Source organism: Trachemys scripta, chromosome 1 (assembly GCF_013100865.1).
Source record: "Trachemys scripta elegans isolate TJP31775 chromosome 1, CAS_Tse_1.0, whole genome shotgun sequence".
Lineage (NCBI taxonomy): Eukaryota > Metazoa > Chordata > Testudines > Emydidae > Trachemys > Trachemys scripta.
The window spans coordinates 238,753,683-238,759,682 of NC_048298.1; the positions used below are offsets into that span (position 1 = coordinate 238,753,683).

General features: G+C 48.4%; 1 protein-coding gene across 3 annotated transcripts in view; it reads right to left on the reverse strand.

The window, feature by feature from the left end:
• MCF2L (MCF.2 cell line derived transforming sequence like) overlaps positions 1 to 5,403 on the reverse strand; it is a 266,086-nt gene extending 260,683 nt beyond the window's left edge. For all 3 annotated transcript variants that reach the window (XM_034758135.1, XM_034758134.1, XM_034758136.1), the window contains exon 1: positions 5,262 to 5,403. The gene's annotated coding sequence lies outside the window, so the exon portion shown is untranslated. The remainder of the gene's footprint in view (positions 1 to 5,261) is intronic.
• Between the last annotated feature and the right edge of the window lie 597 nt (positions 5,404 to 6,000).

Sequence of the window (6,000 nt, forward strand, 5' to 3'; positions counted from 1 at the left end):
AAAGTACAGAGAACAACAAAAATGGTTAAGGGTATGGAACAGCTTCCATATGAGGAGAGATTAAAAAGACCAGGACTGTTCAGTTTAGAAAAGAGACAACTAAGAGGGTATATGACAGAGGTCTATAAAAATCCATAAATGATGTGTAGAAAGTGAATAAGGTGGTACGATTTACCCTTTCACATAAACACGTGAACAAGGGGTCACCCGATGAAATTAATAAGCAGCAGCTTTAAAACAAACGTAAAGAAGTACTTCTTCACACAACGCACAGTCAACTTACGGAACTCCTAGCCAGCGATGTTGCGAAGGTCAAATGTATAACGGGGTTAAAAAAAAAGAGAACTAGATAAGTTCATGGAGGATAGCCCCATCAACAACTATTGGCCAAGATGATCAGGGATGCAAACGCATGCTCTGTGTCAGGTGTCTCCAAAATCTGACTGCCAGCAGCTGGGAGTGGATGACGGGATGGATCACTCAATGCTCTGTTCAGTCCATTCCTTCTGAGGCCTTCCTGTCTCTGTCTCTCTTTAGAGACAGCAAATTGAATAACTTCTGTGAGAGTCCAATGAGAGGGACTGAACACTGCAGGGGAAACAGTTTGGGGGAAACTTGGGTCTGGAAGGGCTGGTGGGGCCACCCAGCAAGGAGTGACCAGGCTGTGGAAACCAGGATGAGGCCATCGTGCTGTGAGCCTGCTATTGGTGACAGTGCTCTAAGCCAAAGCTGCACAGCACAGAAGCAGCCAGGGTTACATGGCAGGTGGTGACATAATCCCTTACTGATCTGGGTGAGCCCCCAAAGCATCACATCCTCCTCACTCATTGGGAAAAATGAGTTTCCCCCATTAGGAGGGCTGCTTTTTTTTGGCCCAGTGTTTCCTCTCTATTCCCCATCCTCCTTTTGGCTCCCTTCCCATCTTTGTCTCCTTTCTTCCCTCTATTTTATTCTCTGCAACTCTGCCCAATTCCCACCCCACATAGGACTTCACTCCTACCTCCTTTCACCCACAAAATCTATTAGCAATGAAATAGTTCACACTGATATTTACATATCATTTGATTTCAGAGTCTATAGCCCAATGAGATTAAAGAGGAAGACAGTTTAAACCAGCGGTGGGCAACCTGCGGGCCGCACGTGGCCCATCGGGGTAATCCGCTGGCAGGCCACCAGACAGTTTGTTTACATTGACCGCCCGCAGCTCCCAGTGACCACGGTACACCGTTTCTGGCCACTGGAAGCTGCGGGCAGTGGTGCCTGCAGACGGTCAACATAAACAAAGGGCTGGTCTACACTGGGGGGGGGGGGGGGGGGGAGAAATCGATCCAAGATATGCAACTTCAGCTACGCAAATAGCGTAGCTGAAGTCGAAGCATCTTGGATCAAATTACCTGGGGTCCAGATGGCGCGGGATCGATGGCCACGACTCCCCCGTCGACCGCGCTACCGCCGCTCACTCTGATGGAGTTCCGGAGTAGACGGTGAGCGCGTTCAGGGATTGATATATCGCATCTTAACGAGACGCAATATATCGATCCTGGATAAATCGATTGCTACCCACCGATACGACGGGTAGTGAAGACGTACCCAAACTGTCTTGCAGCCCGCCAGCGGATTACCCTGACGGGCCACATGCGGCCCGCAGGCCACAGGTTGCTCACCACTGGTTTAAACCTCTCCAAGTCTTTCTTTAAGACTGTCTGTAGACTCAGGAAGATAAACACTATCAGATTACACTTGGTTCACATTTTGGACATTATCTTGACAACCAGGAGGCTTAGAAATTTACTTCTTATTTTAAACAGTAAACGTTAATACTGCAGAATTTGAATATGCTATGCAGATCAATTAAGTAAATCAAGTGGGATGGTTGGTTGACACTCTTGTTTGAAACACTGTATAAGTCTCCAGATACGAGTTATAATTTGTCATGAGAACGCCTCTACCAATAGCGCATTATTCTAATATAAAAGATATGACATACATAATACCCAAAAATAGGATGCTGCCAATATTCTATACACAGATTTGTTTAACCCAGGCTCACCAAAGGCTAAGCATGTGAATCCTAAAAACCAGACTAAACTGCCTTCAGTTTAGAATGTAGAAGAAAGGTAACCAATTATTTTTCGTCAAAGTCCAAATTTCTAGGTCAAGGTGAAGTCCAGAGAAAATAATAGAACAACAACAGCAATGATAATAATAAGTAAATAAAAGATTTTGCGATCCATTCAAAACCATCTGGCAGTCCGGATTTGCCTGTGGTCTGCCTATTGAATACCCCGATGTAGAATGTATTCTGCTTTCCTTAATGTTAATGTATATATTGCATGATTTATTACTGGTATTTTACTTATTGTGGAGATATCAGAATTATTTATCTTGAAAAAGTAAGTTTGAATGTCAGAGACCCTCCCCTGCATAAAGTTCATTCGACAGCATCCAACTGCTGTAGCAGGATCAGAGGAAAACATGCACTCTGCTCCTTTAGGAAGAAATCAGTTAGCTGATTTCTGATCTGCTTGTTTTTTCAATTCAATTAAGTAACTGGATGTTGAACACTTTGTTTACAAAACTTGTCTAGATTTAATAGGCAGGTTCTATTACCTTGTAACGGATGGTAATTGACAACATTTTTTCAGCATTAAAATAGAACTACAGAAATTACTTAAAAGCATTTAGGAAAAATCAACATTTCAAATTAATAAGTTTACAATATTACAGCATATTACGGGGTGGCCAAACTTACTGACCCTCCTAACTGCATACAATCGTCAGAAGTTTGAGAGCCGCTGGGTGGCACCTGCCGGAGCATGGGGCTTCTGCCCTAATGCCCCCCTGCAGGGCTAAAGCCCCGAAACCACACTCCCCACAGGGCAGAAGCCATAGCCCCATTCCTCACAGGGCAGAAGCCACAAGCCCTGCCACCTTCCCCATCCTCTTTCCTCCTCCCCCTCCCCCCCCCCCACATAGGAGGAGAAAGGAGGTGAGGGGTGGCTCCACAAACTGCCCTTTAACTGTAAAAGATGCATGTGGCTCTCAAGCCACAGTTTGGCCTGTGCCTGGCCTAGTATCTCCTGTGGGTCCCCCTCCTCCCCCAACTACTCACACATGCAACTTCCTTCAGTGTTGCATAGGTGGGCCCTTCTTCCATCAAAGATACAGAAGTCAATAAAAAAAGTTTCTATGGATGCTCAGTTTTTCTTGTACAGTAGATTCTTGAGTCAGTAAAGCACGCCAATTCAGGAAGAACACAAGCATATTCTTAAAGTTAAACATGAGGTTAAGTCCCATTGAAATAAACAAGATTTAAGCCAGTGCTCAAGTATGTTCCTGAATTATAAATTAAATCAATAGTAGTTGGTTTTGTCTTTTAATACAGTATTTGACATTAGCAACATATTTGTTGGTAATAACAGTTATTCTTTATTGTTTAATATTCACATTGTACTTGTAATCCATAAGAAATAGAAATAAAAAAGCTGAGTCAGTACTAAAACATCACATGGCTGGTTGCGGGATCAGGTTATTAATCTTACGTATTCAAATACTTCCCAGTAGTCAGCCCCAACCATTCAAAAACCTCATGAGATTGACTTAAAAACTATGAGATTGTGTTTAAATAATAAACATTGGGTTCTATTTATTTACCTTCATGGTTCACATTTTCAACCTTTCCCCTGCAATAATAAGGACTAGAAATTTACTTAATAAATAAAAGATGAGATTATCACATAACCTTATGAACCTAATGAATCCAGGGACTGGGACTTTAAGACAGAAGCCAAATGTTGCAAGAGTTGGCAATGCTGATTCTACTGAACTCAGGCCTTGGCTACACTTACCCGGTAGTTCGACGGCTGGAAATCGAACTTCTGGGTTCGACTTATCGCGTCTAGTCTGGACGTGATAAGTCGAACCCGGAAGTGCTCGCCGTCGACTGCGGTACTCCAGCTCGCCGAGAGGAGTACCGCGGAGTCGACGGGGGAGCCTGCCTGCCGCGTGTGGACCAAGGTAAGTTCGAACTAATTCGAACTAAGGTACTTCGAACTTCAGCTACGTTATTCACGTAGCTGAAGTTGCGTACCTTAGTTCGAATTAGGGGGGTAGTGTAGACCAAGCCTCACTGGCACTTCAGTACTTTCATATTACTTACAGGATTGGGGCCTTAAAAGATACACTGTTAGATCTATATAGGCCCAAAGTTTAGGACTTGCAAATCTTTTACAAAACCTAACAGGTGAAATGTTTTTTGTTTTTAAATGTCAGTAAAAGTAGTTTTTAAACACATCTTTCCCTGTAGTCTTTGGGTTGTAAATAACCCTCTTCCTAAATGAAAACCAGAATGAAACACTCATTAGAAAAGGACTACAAACAAAAGGAAGCCTGGCTAATCTATTTTGAAAGTCCAAACTGAAACTGAGTGAAATATAAAATGTAAACAGCTAGCACAAGCAGTATAAAAAGTGACATCTCTATATAGAGACAGATAGATATCTATTTCACATTTAATAATATCAGATATTATTAGCAACATCACGAAGGAGGTTTTTTTAATATAAATGTTAATCTAAGTGTCCCTTGATATGAAAAATTCTTTGTTCTTTTCAACTACGGAAAAAGCAATACAAGGCTTGTTTTTTCCTAGCACTCTCACTCATTTCTAATGCAGCCTGAAGAGACGACACCCTGCAATCGCGATCAGATTTACCCGGGGTTGAACAATCGGGCAGATTTTTCCTAACAGCCCGAACTATCCCCACAGCTCTGCTTTAACCCACCCCACGACCGGAGATGTAGCGCTAGTCCCAGCCCTGGTCCCAAGCTACGGCTCAGCTCGGGCAGCTCCATCCAGGGGCAGGCGGCAGCTGAACGCGGAGCGCCCCTCGCCCCGAAAGGGGCAGCGCGGGCCGGGCTAGGGCACTAGCAGGCTTCTGCCGCGCTCCCAGGGGAATGAATGGGCCGGACGCTGGCAAGAGACCTGGGCTTGTGTCTCCACGCCCGCGCCTCTCACACCGTGCGCGGGGTGCGCCCAACCGGGAGCTGGGACCGGCCCGGGGACCCCCAGCAGCCGCTCCCACCGGCCGCCACATCCCTGCAGCGGCTGCTCTTGCCCCACGGAGGGGAGCCAGGGGCGGGGCTTTAACACCCCCCGGGTTGCTCTGTGCAGCCACAAGCGGGGGGCTCCGCTGTTTGCTCCCCAGGGTCCAGCCACAAGTCCGGCACACGAGGAGGGGGCGCGCCCCGCGCACACTCACCTGGGAGCGCTACTACTGCTACCGCCGGGGGCTGAGCGCCGTGCACAAAACCCGCCCGCCCGGCTCCGCGTCCCCCCTGTGCCCGCGGCTTGTTGTCAGCGCTCTGCCTTTGCAGACGCCCCGGCGCGGGAGGGAGGAGAGATGAGCGCTGCTCTCGGCCGCCCCCTCCCCGCACAGGCGGGGCGTGGTGGGCGGGGGCAGCATCAAGAGGCGCCTGGCCGAGAACAGCAACTCCGCCCCTATAGCCCCTCGCCATAGGGGGCTGGCGGCCGCGCTCCTTTGTTACGGGGGCGGGAGCAGCCCCGAGCGGGAGCCCCGCAGCTGCCGCGTGCGCTCTGCAGCCCGGCCCGTTCCTCGTGCACTTGCCGTGGGTAGCGGGTTTCTTCTGCGCCGAGAGGTAGCAGCTGGCACACCTGGGCCAGCCCTTTAACGCAGCCGCCTCCAGTCGCGGGGGTGGGTTCCGTTGGGGACGGGAATAAGAACAATACGAAGGAACATAAGCTGCCTTCTGCCTGGGAAGGCTCTCGGGGCACTTCCCAGCACTGCCGTGGGGCGGACAGGTGGGGAGGGGGGCGGAGGCGCGGGAGAGTTATCCCGTTTGCTTGAGGTCACACAGCCAGCTCAGACCGAGCACGCGGGGAATAAGTCCCAGTCTCCTGTTCGCAGCCCCGGACACACACCCTCCCCACCCCGCGCCCTGTTTGCAGTAGTAGCCTGTCCGCTTCATCCACCCACGCTG